This window comes from Neophocaena asiaeorientalis, unplaced genomic scaffold (assembly GCF_003031525.2).
Source record: "Neophocaena asiaeorientalis asiaeorientalis breed wild unplaced genomic scaffold, Neophocaena_asiaeorientalis_V1.1 scaffold777, whole genome shotgun sequence".
NCBI classification, from domain to species: Eukaryota; Metazoa; Chordata; class Mammalia; order Artiodactyla; family Phocoenidae; genus Neophocaena; species Neophocaena asiaeorientalis.
In genome coordinates, this window is record NW_020174940.1 from 87,377 (window position 1) to 103,961 (window position 16,585).

The following is a 16,585-nucleotide window of genomic DNA, read 5'->3' on the forward strand; positions in this document are numbered from 1 at the left end:
TGATATAACCATATTATGGAATATTATTCAGCAATAAAAAGGGATGAACTACTGACACATGCTACAATGTGGATGAACCTCAAAACATTCTGCTAAGTGAAAGAAGCCAGACGTAAAAAGTCACATATTGTATCATTCCATTTAGACGAAGTGTCCAGAATAGGTAAATCTATAGAGACAGAAAGTAGATTAGTGATTGCTTAGAACTGTGAGAGGGGGGACTGGGGAATTACTGCCAATGGGTACGGGGTTCCTTTTCGGGGGGAGGGGGACAACAATGTTCTCAAATTGATCGTGGTGAGAGTTGTGCAAAGAAAATGAGCAAATGCAGCCATCAAAAAGAATGAAATAATGCCATTTGCAGCAACATGGATGGACCTAGAGATTATCATACTAAGTGAAGTAAGTCAGACAAGTACCATATGATATCACTTATATGTGGAATCTAAAATATGACACAAATCAACATATCTACAAAACAAAAACAGACTGACAGATGCAGGGAACAGACTTGTGGTTGCCAAGGGGGAGGAGGGGGAGGGGAGGGAAGGAATGGGAGTTTGGGATTAGCTGAGGCAAACTATTATATATAGGAGGGATAAACAACAAGGTCCTACTGTATAGCACAGGGAACTATATTCAATATCCTGTGATAAACCATAATGGAAAAGAATATGTGTGTGTGTGTATATATATGTATGTATGTATAACTTAGTCACTTTGCTGTACAGAAGAAATTAACACAACCTTGTAAATCAACTATACTTCAATAAAATTTACAAAAAAAGGAAAATGAGCAAATGAAACTCTGCCATTCTAAATAAGTTTAGGCCTCTGACCTTCAACAAATTACATTTCCAGGGTCCTGAAAGAACCTGTGCATGTCATCCTATAAATGCTGCTAGAAAGCTTAAAGGAATCCTTTGCTGGGAAAGAAGAAAATAAGACTTTCAGGTCCTCCCTCCAGCACCCTCCCTCCAATTCTCCACGGGAGGAGGAGATGTAGCTGACCAAGGGGACCGGGGAGAACTGACAGTCACTGTTGTCAAAGTGCATGCTCTCTCTGCCCAGCCTCTGGAAGCCCCCTCATTCGGAATGCAATGAGTTCCTCAGTATACAGCCAGGACATCACCCTGTATCTTGGCTTAGCTCAATTTTGAGTCCCCTGTCATCATTGGCTGGAGTAACCCCGCTGTTTTCTCTTCCCTTACCTTAAGCCTAGATTTGCATGTAAGCATTCTCTTTGCAGGTCAACTCTGGCAAGCCATTCGAGGCCCTGTTGTAAAACTTTCTATGAAATTATCCCTACAGTGTCACAACAGGATACGAAAACTTGGGACATATATTACCACCAGACTGTTATTTAAACTTATATTTTTATTTCTATGTCCCACAGAATCTAAATAGTCCAACTCCACTTCATCCTGCAAAGGAGAGGGGGCAGAAGCTCGTTTTTACAGAGAGGAAAGGCAACTGAGAGCTGCTGTTGTGATCTTGCATACTGCCACATGCCTGGTCCGGGGCTGGGGGCCGTCTGTGATCCAAAGAGGAATAAGACCCAGAATCTGCTCTCGAGAATCTTTGAATCTTGCTGATGACAGTGTGAGTGGTGAGTGAAGCAGGAAGAACTGGTGCACCTAAGACTTGTGACTTCAAATGCCTCCCAAACTCCCCCGTGTTCCCTATGTCCCTCTCTGGGTCTTCAAGGATTTCGCCACTATCTCTCCGTACATTGTTCCAAAGAAAGTTTCTCTGGCTATCTTTTCTTCTTTCTCCATCTTTCAATAATACTTCTTTTTGAGGTGACTCTTTCCTCCCCCCACCTCAGCCCCCGAATCAGCAGCCATTTCTTCTGTTTCCAGCTGCCCCAGGGTTAAATACAAATGTCTGTTACATTAACAGGAAGAAAATAGAACTGAAAGAAAGTTTGCCTAATTTGTAAAATAAAAATGAGTTTCGATCCCAGTAGCTTATGTATTATTCTTGAAAGGACAGGGTTTACATCGATCATCTTTTCCATGGCAGTCAAGTGTGGAACGTGGTGAAGTTAGAAATGTAATTGTGTAGACGTAAAAAATTACATCTCTATAACCATCATTGGGACACTTTTCTCAAGATGCTATTTCGGTGTCCTTCAGAGCAATAACGATAGCAATTGAGAATGTAAGAGAAGCAACTTAAATGTTCTGGCTCGTTTACTTCTGGGAAGGCTAATGTGCTCCAGACCAAGACTATTGCTCATGACAGAAGGTACTCGCAGAGAGGCTGGAAACGCTTCAAGACCATTAAAATAAAATGCCAGTCGTTCCTGCTGTTCAAATATTCTTCAACTTCTACTTTAAGGCACCAACACATACGAATGTAATTGTGTTATTCTCTCTGATAGCTGGTATCTATCTAAGCCAAATGCTTAGGAATTCTGGACTACTGGGGCTACCAGAAGACAAATGAGGTGGATAAAATGTGTCTTTTTTGTGCTGGCACGTTCAACATTTGAGCCCCGTCACCGTTTGTGTTGAAATGTATTCAAAGATGAAAGTGCCTGAAGTGTCCTTCCTCAGCTGAATTGAAGAAGAGGTTGGGGAAATGCATAAACCACCTCGAGATCTCAACTCAGAAATCTGAGAGAGAGAGAGAGAAAGGATCACACACCTGTGCTCAGAATTATTTCCCACACTAAAATTTCTCTAGAGTTAATGGTCCATTTGTGAATCAGGAAGTTGTCATCTTGATAAAGCTGTCCTCCCCACCCGACCCTCCCACAGCCCGGTAACTCAAAATTCTCTCCCTGATGAGCAAGTGGACCACAGTTTCAAAAAGGCACGTTGGATCAGAAAAGGGCAATTTTAAAAGCCAGTGCTGTGAAAGGTGATGCTTCCCCATCGCACGGGGAAATTATTTCTGTTCAATGCCTGCCTTAGGAGGGGAACACTTAAGGTTCAGGGACCCCATTGGCACATCATGACTTTGCCTGGGACACCGTGCCAGTTCAAACTGTCACAGAGTACGGGGAGGGAAGAAAAGCCTAAATCAGTTTCTATTCTTTAACAGAAAGCAATACTGTAGTTTAAATTAGCAAGGCGCTGCTGAACCACTATTTAAAATGCGTTTGCACTGACATCCCGAGAAAGGTTTTTTTCTTGTTTAATTGCACTGTCAGTGTGGAACGCTTTCACTTAAAACCATTCTGAGGTAGACCTTTTAATAGAAAGTGACAATTTAAATTGCCATGATAGCAACGTAAATGGTGCTTAATTCGTTACTAAACTGATGTCGCAGTTGGCTCCAGACCACTTTGTTAAAGCGGAAGAAAAGGTGTTGGGGGAAGGGAGGAAAGTAACTCAATGGTGAATCATTAATTCCTTTTATATTCACTGTAGTAACATTAGCTGTGATGAAGTTATCTGGCTCCCAATAGATGTAATGTACATTTCTATTGAATTCCACATTATTCCTTTCTAACGTCACCCTGATTAACGCCTATACCAAGGAATTGCTCCAGTCACAGGCACTTTCTTCTCTGCAGTTACTCTGTTTTCTTGTCTTCATTGCAATGGGCCAAAGACAGGAGCTGTGGCTTCCATTTGCTGGTTGCAGTCTGGAAGTGTACGTGCTAGATTTATCTACCGCCGTTCTTTATTCTGCCTTAAATAAGTCGGATTCTCCTGGTAGCCGGTGGAAATGACTCTCACTAGCTTTCAAGAAGGACTGTTCCCAGAGCTGAAGGTGCCATAGTGAGTTGAGGTCAAGGCTGCTTGAGTGGTGCCATTAGTCAAACTTGATTGGTTTAGGGGCCCAGTGGGTGCGGGCAGCATAAAATCTCAGGCAGTACTAGATCTGTGAACCTGGAGAGGCGCTCGTAAGTGGGTTACAGTTGAGTTTGGAGCATTGGGGACAGTGAGAGGGAATGGTGACGGGGGTTGGGAGGGATGGACGAGGAACCGAGAAGCCTGTGGGATTGAGGGCCACGCAGAGTCACCTTCACAGTCTCCTGTTCAGTTGTCTCGGTCCTGAAACATACCCCCTTAGAAGTAAATCAATCATTCGCTTTACTGAAAACCAGAAAACGGAGGCCCAGAGAGGTGGTTGACTTCCCCAGGTCACATTGATAGCTCTTGGCCGGTCTACAGAATCCCTGTCTCTGATTCCCAGGCCAAAACAGTCTTTTTAATTTTTTTACAAATCTTCTTCCTTTTGCAAAACAATGGATACTGCAATGCTGTGTGTTTCTGAAAGCCAGTCTCCTGGCAAACTCAACTTTCTGGAACACAACTGTCCCTGGCAGTGGCAAAAGAGGCCCCAGAGCCACTGAAATTGTTGTCACCACGTTTCATGCACTATGAAAGGACCTGAGAGATCACCGAAGAGACCGTTCATTTATTCTTTCACTCATTTAACAAAGATATATTGAGCTAAAGGCTTATTAATGCTTTTGTAGACAAAATTCTGACAAATTTTGTTATCCAGTTTCACAGAAAACAGCAGAATGCGAGCTGGAAGAGGACTGCAGAAGGCAGAGATACGGATCGAGAAGTGTGAGATATTTCCTCGCAACCTGACAACAAAAGGAAACAACATCTACTGTTGAAGAGCAAAGACTCCAAGCCGTGAAGCAGACAGCAAGTGAGTTCTCACACTGTTTGTGAACACGGAGCTGGGCAGAGTATGTGTTAGAAAGCTCTTCATTTAAAGGGTTAAAATGTACGCCATATGATGAAAACGTACGTCCACACAAAAACTTGTACGTGAATCCTCATAGCAGCACCATTCAGAACAGCCTGGAGGTGGACACAGGCCAATGTCCATCACCAGGTGAATGTGATCTATCCATACAATGGAATATTATTTGGCCATAAAAAGGAAGGAAGCAATGAGGCATGCCACAATGTGGATGAACCCGCAAAATATTATGCTAAGTTAAAAAAAACAAAACAAAACAGCCACAGAGGACTATATGTTGTATGATTCCATTTACATGAAATATCCAGACTAGGCCAATCTATTGAGACAGAAATATTAGTTGCTTGGGGCTGGGAAGGACAGTGGGGGGGGGTGATAACTAAAGGACACAGGGTTTCTTTTTTTTTTAATTTATTTAATTTATTTTTGGCTGCGTTGGGTCTTCGTTGCTGCACGCCGGCTTTCTCTAGTTGCGGCGAGCGGGGGCTACTCTTCGTTGCGGTGCGCGGGCTTCTCATCGCGGTGGCTTCTCTTGTTGCGGAGCAGGGGCTCTAGGCACCCGGCTTCAGTAGTTGTGGCTTGCAGGCTCAGTAGTTGTGGCTCGTGGGCTCTAGAGCGCAGGCTCAGTAGCTGTGGCGCACAGGCTTAGTTGCTCCACGGCATGTGGGATCTTCCCAGACCAGGGCTCGAACCCGTGTCCCCTGCATTGGCAGGCAGATTCTCAGCCACTGCGCCACCAGGGAAGTCCCTGGGGTTTCTTTTTGAGGTGATTCAAATGTTCTAAAATTGACTGTAGTGATGGCTGCACATATCTGTGAATATACTAAAAAAACACTGAATTGTGTACACTTTGAATGGGTGAATTGTATACTGTGTGAATTATATCTCAATAAAGCTGTCATTTTTTTAAGTGTACGATACGCAAATGCTTAAAGCCTACGCTTTAACCCTGTGGAAAATAGATTTTCCCTTTGGAGACAAATTTTGAAATGTCACTGGTCTTGAAGAAGAGGTAACAAATGAGGTTAATTCACACCAGGTTCTTAGTGGGTCTGCTTTTGTTACAGTAAGAAAGGCTGCCGCAAAATCTGTGGGAGAGCACAGAATGTCAGAGGAAATAGCAAGGGAGGGAGGAGAGAGAAGAGTTGTGAAAAAAATTTATACATATACTTCTATATTATATATAATATTGTGTGTGTGTGTGTGTGTGTGTGTGTGTCTCACAATGTCCTATAAGAGGATAAGCCTGGGCTTTGGACTCAGTCATCTAGTTCCCTTAGCCACCTTCAGGAAGATAATTCTCAAAACAGGAAGGGGGAGGCTGAGTCTTGTTGGAGGAAGCTAACTGCCGGTGTCCAGAAAAGGGGGTAATCAGCCTCTTGCGTTTAAGGGTCAAAGGAGTGAAACTGTCTGGTTGCGTGGGGCTAGGGGAGTGCAGAAGACAATGTGAAGGTGTTGAGAGAGGGTATGGCCCCTCCACTGTCTCTGGGGACACAGGAGGAGCCCTCTGGCACCATGGCGATCCTCAGGACCGGAAAGAGAGCAAGAATTTTGAGTTGCACTAAACACGAACACCTGGGCCAGCCCGGGTCCAGCACGTCTAGGGCATCCGAGCACTGGAGAGGACCCACTTGTGTGGCTGGTGGGATGGGACACTAAGAACTATGACCAATGGAAGCCTAGGCCCGGAGCTGAGCACACCCGGTTGAGCCAGTCACCAAGGGAGTGCAGCACGCTGGCCTCGGGGGTAGGGGCAGCACAGGCCAGCAGCCAAGGAAGACTGGCGTTCCCTGAGATGCAAGGTGGCAGCGAGTCCCACCACGGTAAGGCCAGCCCCAGGCAACAGGCAGCTGGGATCTTCCGTTTGGACTGTGTGAGGCGCAGTGTTCTCAGACCGCCTGGAGGGCCGTGGAGGAGCCTGAGAGGTTGATGTTGGACTTCCGGCCCACCTGGCACATGTGGTCCTGAACCTCTCTTAACTGAATTTGGAAAAACAAAAGAGATGGGGCACGCTTATACCCTGAAGTTTGTGGAGAAGTTCATGCTGTTTACAGTGAGAATAGTAAGCCCTAGAAGCCGTACGGAACTTTGAATTTATGATGTTTTTCACAAGCATCATCCCGTATGGCCCTCACAAAAGTCCTGCGAGAAGGTAGGTGGTTGACGTTATTCTCTCCATTTATCAGATGAAGAAACTGAGACTTAGTGAATCCAAATGAACTGCCCAGTATCACTTAATTAATAAGTGCTGAAGCTCTGACGTCAGTTATTCTGACCCTTAGTTCGGTGGGCCTCCTATAATACTGTGATGCTTTTCGAAAAAAAAGAATACATAGGCCACCCAAAACTTCGGAATTTTCCTGGCTCTGGCCTGAAAGGAATGATCATGGTCCAGAGCTGTATTCTGAAATAACTTCAGTTTGGCCCCAGCTGCTTTTCTTGCTTTAGTCTAGGACACTGGCTCAAAGAAAACCTCTCTCCACGCAGCCGGCCTCTTCAGCTGCCCCAGACTAAGACTGGCCTGGGCCCACCCAGATCATATGCACCCTGACCCACTCCTGCCACCTCTACCTGCCACACCAATCGCTTCTGAACTCACCATGTCACAGAGAAGTGGATGCTACACTTTGTTGGGCTGTCTCCAATATTACTGCTGCCTTGCACTGTTAATTATCTGGGGCGTTGTGTAGATTCTGTCTTTCCAACTAGAGAGGAAGCTCCTTGAGGTCAGGGGCCTCGTTTCACTCGCTTTTGATTCTCAGCGGTGTGTAGTGCATAGAAGGGGCTAGTAAACTGCTTTAAATGAATGCTTATTCCTTCTTCTCAGACACATAGTGGGCACTCAGAAAATATTTGTTAATTCCCTAGATGGCAAATTTACTATTCTCTAGTCAACTCCCATGCAAAAAAAAAAAAAAAAAAATCAAGATCCTCACCATCTCTGCCCACCCTGACCCTCACAGACCTATTTCCTCAGGCAGTGACACACTGATGACACTTCGCCCTGTAAAGTCACGGTTAAGAGCAGGGGCCCGGGGCTGCCTTGATTCAGTCCTCTACGTCAGTATTGGCTGTGTGACCTCAGGCAAGCTCCTAGCCTCTTGCTTCCTGCCTGTGAATTGGGGCTGATGAGGATGAAACCAGTTCTTATCACTTAAGGTTGTTATGGGGATTAAGTGAGTTAACACGTGCTTAGGACCGTTCCTGGAACATGGGTGCATGATGGTTAAGTGCAGCCTGTTAAGATTACAAGTTTAGGGTTACTCCTGCCCTGCCCATACCAGATAACCAGTCCACTGGCACCATGGGCGTTCCTCACTCCCCTCAGTTGAACTTGAATAGATAAAAAGCAGATTCTAAAATCGCCCCCCAAGAGGAGGAAATACGTATTTAGCAACTGTTTTTTCTGCCAACATTCCCCTCCATCTTCAGGATGGGCCTTTAGAGTCACAACAGGTCATGTCATGCTTCACCCAACGGCAGCAAATCCTCTCAGCCCAGCAACGGAATTGGGAATTTTCTCATGCCCCCAGATTCTCAAAAGTTCTGTAGGCTTCGGTGCGGGTCACTTCAGGGGACCGCTTCACTATCAGCCGTTCACTCATCCAATCAATCCATCATTTATACACTGATTTATTCACTTATTCATTCGTTTGTTTAACAAATACTTATTTAGCACCAGCTATGTGGTAGACATAACCCCAAATGGATACATTTCCTAATAGTTTACACCCTAGTCATTTACAGATAATAGACGAATGAAATATGTAGTAGTTTTAGATAGTGATATATGCTAAGAAGAAAAAATAAAGCAGGGAAGGTGGGATGAACTGTTAGGGGATGGATATTAAAATTCTAGATAAGCTGGCCAAGGACCCAAAATCTGTATTAGTCGAGGTTCTTCAGAGAAAGAACCGACAGGATGGAGAGAGAAAGAATGAGAGAGAAAGAGAGTGTAAGGAATTTGACTCACATGATTATGGGGGCTGGCAAGTCTGAAATGTGCAGGGCAGGCCAGCAGGCTGGAGACGCAGGGAAGAGTTAATGTTGCAGTCTTGAGTCAGATTGCTTCCCGGGAAACTCAGTCTTTTTCACTTAAGGCCTTAATTGGTTAAATGAGGCCCACCTTGTTGGAGGAGGTCATGGAGAGAACGTGACCACCGGCTGAGCCACAGAGCTGGACCTGGGCAGTCAGAGTCTCCTCACCCCGTTCCTTGTCCTTGGAGTGTGCCTTCTGCCCACCGTTCTAATACTAGGAGCTGGTTTCAAGGCTGCAGCCTCTATGTCGACTTTTTTTTTTTTTTTTTGCGGTACGCGGGCCTCTCACTGTTGTGGCCTCTCCTATTGTGGAGCACAGGCTCCGGACGCACAGGCTCAGCGGCCATGGCTCAACGGCCACGCTCCGCGGCATGTGGGATCTTCCCAGACCGGGGCACGAACCCGTGTCCCCTGCATCGGCAGGCGGACTCTCAACCACTGCGCCACCAGGGAAGCCCTCTATGTCGACTTTTAAGATTCTGGTAGGCAGGTGCAGAGATCTGCTCATCTGGTGGCACCCAAGGCAAGCCTCGTGGATAAGTTCCCTTGCTCGTTAAACCTGCCACCTACTAATCTGGAGGGGCTGCCTCTTTCTTCAGTGTACAGGGGCTAGTTTGTGAACCAACACACCCACATTATGGGGGGTAACCTGCTTTGTTCAAAGTCTACTGAGAAGGGGGTTTGGGGGAAATTTTTTCAGAATGTGTGTGTGGGTGTGTGTGTGGGTGTGTGTGTGTGTGTGTGTGGGAGAAAGAGAGAGAGAGAGAGAGACATGCAAATAAATATCCAGGAAAGAGAAATCCAGGTAGAGTGAGAAGCAAGTTCAAAGGCCTTGAAGTGAAGTACGGCAGGCACGCTGCTGGAGTGAACAAGGGGAGGAGTAATGGAGAAGAGATCAGAATTCCAGGGGGCAGACCATGTAGGGCCCTAGTAGGTCTTCCTAAGGACTTGGATGTTATTCTGAATAACATGCAGGGAGGGTTTCAACAAAGCAATGACCTGATCTGACTTGGGTTTTCACGATTACTGGCTGCTGTGTTGAGAATGCAGGTGGGCAAGGACGGAAGCTAGGAGGCCAGTTGCGAGGCTATTTCAATAATCCAGGTGAGAGATGCTGGGGGCTGGGATCAGCATGGTAGCAGTTAGAGGCAGGGACAAAGGTCAAGGAGAAGCAGCTGAATTCTGGATATAGTTTGAAGACGGAGCCAAGAAGATTTGCTGACAGACTGGATGTGGGTTGTGAGAAAAAGAAAGGAATCAAGGATGACGCTGAGGTTTTGGGCTATGAACTAGCAGAGCTGCCTCTGGGGCGGTGAAGTTTGCAGGATTATCTTGGAGTAAGGTCAGTGTATATCAAAGACTCTATTTGGGAGAGATAATGGGGGTGCCTAACACATATTGAAGTGGAGATATCATGTGGGCAGTTGGATATACAGGTCTGGAGTTTGGGAGTGAGGTCCAGGCTGGAGCTAGAAATTGGAGAGTTATCAGCATATAGATGGCATTTAAGGCCCTAAGACATTAAATGGGATCACTCAGAAAGTGAGAGTGGATACAAAAGAGGTCCAAGGATTGGATTGCTAGGCACTTCAGCACTTGGAAGTTGGGAAGATAAAGAGAAACCAGCAAACAGAATGAGAAAGAGTGATCGAAAAGACGAGACAATAAGTGTCCATCGACAGATGAATGGATAAAGATGTAGTATATATATACAATGGAATACTATTCAGCCATACAAAAGAACGAAATAACGCCATTTGCAGCAACATGGACGGACCTAGAGATTATCATACTAAGTGAAGTTAAGTCAGACAGAGAAAGACAAATACCACATCATTTATATGTGGAATCTAAAATATGACACAAATGAACTTCTTTACAAAACAGAAATAGGCTCACAGACATAGAAAACAAACTTCTGGTTACCAAAGTGGGGGAGGGATAAATTAGGAGTTTGGGATTAGCAGGTACACTCTACTATGTATAAAATAGATAAACAACAAGGACCTACGATATAGCACAGGAGACTATATTCAATATCTTGTAATAAGCTATAATAAAAAAGAATCTGAAAAAGAATATATGTTACATATATAAAACCGAATCACTGCGCTGTACAGCAGAAACTAACATAACATTGTAAATCAACTATACTTCAATAAAAAGTTGTTTGAAAAAAAAAAAAAGAAGACAAAGGGGTGAGTGGGGTATTGTGGGAGCCGAGGAAGAAAGGGTTTCGAGAAAGTGACCATATTGTCAAGTGCTGCTGCCAGGACTGAGAAGTGACCATTGGACTCACCCGAGTGGGGGTCATCTGTGACTAGGGCAGTTTTGGTAGAGAGATGGGGACACAACCTGACTGGGTGGGCTCATGGGAGAAAAGTAGCAGAGAAATCGGAGACAGTGAACAGAAGCAACTCCATTATTTAATACAGAAGAAATAACAGTACATGTGTATGCTGGTGAGAACAGTCCAGTAAATAGGGATAAATTGGGTGATGCAGTAGAGAGAGGAGGACGGCAGCAGCCATGACCTTGAGAGGGAATGGAATCTAGTGCACAGGTGGAGGGACTGCTGTTGGCCGGGAGCATCAACAAGTCATCTATCTTACCGAGGAGGAAGCAGAGTAAATGGGGCCAGACGCAGGGGGCTGGGTAGCTATGGTGCTGGGAACTCGTGGAAGTTCTAATTCTTTCCATGTTCTTAGTGAAGTAGGAAGCAAGGTCAAGCTCAGCTGAGAGAGTGAAACTAGGGGGAGAAGAGGTTGAAAATTTGAGGAGTTCTTCAAAACTACAGTGCTGAATTTTGCTTATGAGTTGGGGGACAAGTTCTTTATTCGGTAGTTAGAGCACAAGACACACAAAGCCTGCAATGAGCTAACCCAAAGCTTAGGTTCTTGGTAAGATTAGTGTTCTCAGAAGTCGGGGAAGAGGAGGGTGCAAAAGATCCCGAGATGCCTGCTGCAGGACAGGAGGTACCCCATCCTGTTCACCGGGTAGCAACTGAGGCTACTAGTAATTTGCTGCGTTGGCTGGTGTTGGACCCCAGTGTGAGGTCTGTCGTTGCCTCCAGAAAGCAAGAGACGAAGAGCCCTCCCTCCACCTTGCCCATTTGCTCCCTTCAAATGGAAGATGGGATGGAGAGGGTCAAGCAGGGCCCCCCCCACACCTCTGAGTGGCCACCCTACTCCTCTGTTGACATGGGGTGACCGTGGCAGTGAGGTGAGCCAGGGGACTGCTATGAGGAAAGAGGGAAGAAGCCCGTTCTAACTGTTCTACACTCCAAAGAGCTCCACGTGAAGGCAGCGTTTGTCAACCATGGTCCCCAGACCAGCAGCATCAGTTTCACCTGGGAAACTGTTAGAAATCAAATTCTTAGGCCACGTCTGAGACCTCTACATCAGAGCCTGCGAGGGAAGGGGCCAGCAAGCTGTGTTTTAACCAGGTCATTCTCATGCCAACGGAAGTTTGAGAAACGCTGCTTACAGGCAGCCTGGAAAAGTTTCTATCTGCTCTTATCCAGTAGTGCCACCTATTGGGCAAGCTCTTCAGATGCTGAGAGCTTAATACAAACACTGGGGAATTTCCTTTTATTTTTCTGTACTTAACTTTACAAACCCAAAACAAAAGGCAACCTTCTTAGGACCCTTCACATTATGCAAACACTAATTTTACATGGCTGTAACGAATATATCGAGACGCCTATATCTTCGTTTTTCCATAAAACATTTTGTACCCACTTTCTACGTATTAGTCCAATAGAACTTATAAAGTCATTATTATTGTAAAATTCCATTATAACAAAATTACATAGTCACGGTGACTACATTTTTCAAAGTAAACTGGACACAGGGTCTGACAGAGTATAAACAAACAGATGGAGACAACGTGGACTAATATTTGGAATTAATACCATCCCAGGAAATCAAAGAAGTTTGTTATCATATCACAAATTAGTCCATTGTTCCATGGTTTTAGATGCTTGAGCCATTTCCAGTTTTCAGTAGTTATAAATAATAAAGCCGTAAGTACCTTTGTACAATAAACTGGGGTTTTTAAAGTTATTTCTTTGGGATTAAAAGAAATCTCTAAAGTAAAATTTCCAGCCCAAATGTCTGATAATATCACAGCATTATTTAAAGTTAACAAAAAAACTAGAAATAGTCCAAATGTGTTAACAAAAGAATCGGTAACTTATGGTAGAGTCATCACGTACTATTCTACAGCCATCATCAATCATGTTTACAACAAGCTTAAAACAACAAATTATCAGGGGATTTTGTCAAGGTTGTGGCTTCCCAGCATCTTTGGAACACCTTTCCTGTGTTGGTCCTGCCTCCATTGTAGAAGCCAGAAAACTGGCTTTGTCAGCTTCTCTTGCAGACAGATTTACACGTGACCTAGGATTCTTCCATCAGACATACCAAGGTAAGACTTTGATTCAAAAGTGAACAACATGAAGAAGCAGGAAACATATGGAATCCACTTTCTGGTGAGGGTGGCACTGTCTTCCAGCATTCAGAGGTCCTGGTATCCGGTCCTCAGCATCATGGATGCAAACTCTGGGTCCATGTCCAGGGGTCTTCACCTGGTGGTGTGGTTTGACCATTACTGCTGGCTGAATAACCTTTAAGCCCATCTCTCTGGCCCTGTCAGAGATCTGTGAACTATCTAAGTTTCTTTAGTAAATTCCCTTTCTGCTTGTGTGCTTGTTCCAGTCCTTTTGCAGTAGAACAAAACATCTTAAAACTTAGTGGATTCCATGGCTTAAAGTAGGGTTTCTCAACCTCAGCACAGTTGACATTTGGGCCACATAATTCTTTGGGAAGGGGCCTGTCCTGTGTCCTGTAGGATGTTTAGCAGCATCTGGTCTCTACCCACTAGATGCCAGGAACAGCCCCCGCCCCTAGTTGTGACAACCAAAAATAATGTCTCCAGACATTGCCAAATGTCCCTTGGGGGCAAAACCTTCCCCAGTTGAGAACAGCAATCAAATACTGGAGAATATCTTGACTGGGAGGTTCTGGCTTGGGGTGTCTCATGCGGTTGCAGCCAAATGGTGGTTAGAGCTGGGGGCTGGCTGGGGATCTTTCTCATGTAGTCTCAGGACCTCTCCACATGGTCTCTTTGTATGGACTAGTTTGGGCTTCTTCACAACATGGTGACCTCAGGTTAGTTGAACTGCTTATGTGGAAGCTCAGGGCTCCAAGAGGGTGTCCCAAAAGAACCGGGCACAGGCACACCTAGAGATACTGGGGGTTCCGTTCCAGACCACCACAATAAAGCAAAGATCACAATAAAGCAAAGAGCACAATAAAGCGAGTCACACAAATTTTTTGATTTCCCAGGGCACATGGAAGTTAGGTTTACACTATAGTGTAGTCTATTAAGTGCGCAATACCATTATGTCTAAAAAACAATGTGCATACCTTAATTTAAAAATACTTTAGGGGGCTTCCCTGGTGGCTCAGTGGTTGAGGGTCCGCCTGCCGATGCAGGGGACACGGGTTCGTGCCCCGGTCCGGGAAGATCCCACATGCCGTGGAAAGGCTGGGCCCGTGGGCCATGGCCGCTGAGCCTGCGCATCTGGAGCCTGTGCTCCGCAACGCGAGAGGCCACAACAGTGAGAGGCCCGTGTACCACCAGAAAAAAAAAACAAAAAAACACTTTAAGGCTTCCCTGATAGCGCGGTGGTTAAGAATCCGCCTGCCAATGCAGGAGACATGGGTTTGAGCCCTGGTCCAGGAAGATCCCACATGCCGCAGAGCAACTAAGCCCGTGCGCCACAACTACTGAGCCCGCGTGCCACAACTACTGAGCCCACGTGCCACAACTACTGAAGCCTGTGCGCCTAGAGCCCGTGCTCCACAACGAGAAGCCACCACAATGAGAAGCCCGTGCACTGCAACAAAGAGTAGCCCCCGCTCGCCGCAACTAGAGAAAGCCTGCGCGCAGCAATGAAGACCCAACGCAGCCAATAAATTAAGTAATTAATTTTTAAAAATACTTTATTGATAAAAAATGCTAACCATCATCTGACCATGCGGAGTTGCCACAAACCTTCCATTTGTTAAAAAAAAATTATTTTCCGAAGTGCAATCAAAAGAGGTACACCCGTAATGCCTTTATGAACTACCCTCAGAAGTTACATGTTGCCATTTCCACCATAGTCACAGGATTCAAGAGGAGAGTACACGGACTCTGCCTCTGATGGGAAGAGTGTCACGGTGCCATTGTAAGATCACGTGGGATGGGAGTTGTGGAAACTTTGGAAAATCTTATCTGTCACAGTGCTCGACATCATTACTCACCAGAGAAATGCAAATTAGAAGCACAATGAGACACCACAGCACACCCACCAGGATGGCTAAAAAGAAAAAGACTCACAATGCCAGGTACTGGGAAGGTTGTGGGGGAACCAGAACTCTCATACGTTGCCGATGGGCATGTAAACTGGCACAACCAACTCTGAAAACAACTGCTTGCATTGACTAAAGCTAAACGTATGCCCAGTCTATGACCCAATAATCTCTTTCCTGGGTTTGTAACCCAAAGGAAATAAATGCATGTGTTCACCAAAGACACAAAGGAGAATATTCATAGAAGCTTTATTCAGCAGAATTAGAAACGGGAGAAAGACCAAATGTCTAGCAATAGGAGGATGGATAAATAAGTTGTGATCTCTTCATTCAACAGAACGTTACAATGCAATGTAAAAGGACTAACAACTTTATATACAACAATATATGAATATGAATTTCATAGGCATTATGCTCAGTGAAGGAGGTCAGACGTGTACACATGGTGTAATTCCATTTCTGTAATATTCAAAGACAGGAAAAACTAATCAGTGGTAATGGAAACAGGAAATGGCTACCTCTGGTGGGAGGATGGTATGAATACTCACTGGGAAGAGACACAAAGAACTTATGGAAGGCTGGGGATAATCTATATTTTGGTCTGGGTGGTGGTTATACAAGTGTATACCTATGTAAAAATTAATCAAGGTATAGAGTATATTAGTGCCCTTTAATAATTTATTTCAGTTCCCAACAAAAAAGTAGAAATAAAAGCCCTTTTCTGTTTAAAGTAGCTCTTGGATTCTGTCAGTTACAACTAAGACCCTCCTCACCTAAGAAGGATGGTGGCCCTCACCACTGGAAGGCCAGGGTCGCGCTACAGCCACCATGCTCCTGTGTGGCCAGCCCCTCTGCAAATTAGGCCCACTGCAAAACTATCTCCACTCAGGACGCACCCAGGAGAATTTTCCTATAGGACAGAATGCCACAACCAAGCATGGTAACCCTAAAATATTAAAAGCTGACGCACCAAAAACCGTAGCTGTTGATCATACCAGTGAAGAGCTGCTTGCACACAGCTGAAGGATAAATTAGGAAGCTGAAAGGTCACATTGAGAAACTTTCCCAGAACACAGCACAAAGAGATAAAGGGATGAAAAGAATGAAGAGGACTGTAAAGACAGATGGAAGAGACATTCAGTAGCTAACAAGAGTTCTCTAAAAGTTATTTCCAAAAGGAGATAATCGAAGCAACATCCAAAAGATAAAAGTCAAGAAATTCCCAAGATTGAACCCAAACACAAGTCAGATTGAGACATACCTCTGAGTGCAATCAGTAATAACGATAAAAAGCACATCTAGGGCTTCCCTGGTGGTGCGATGGTTGGGAGTCCGCCTGCCGACGCAGCGGACACAGGTTTGTGCCCCGGTCCGGGAAGATCCCACACGCCGCGGAGCGGCTGGGCCCGTGAGCCATGGCCGCTGAGCCTGCGCGTCCGGAGCCTGTGCTTCGCAGCGCGAGAGCCTACAGCGGTGAGAGGCCCGCGTATCGCAAAAAAAAAAAAAAA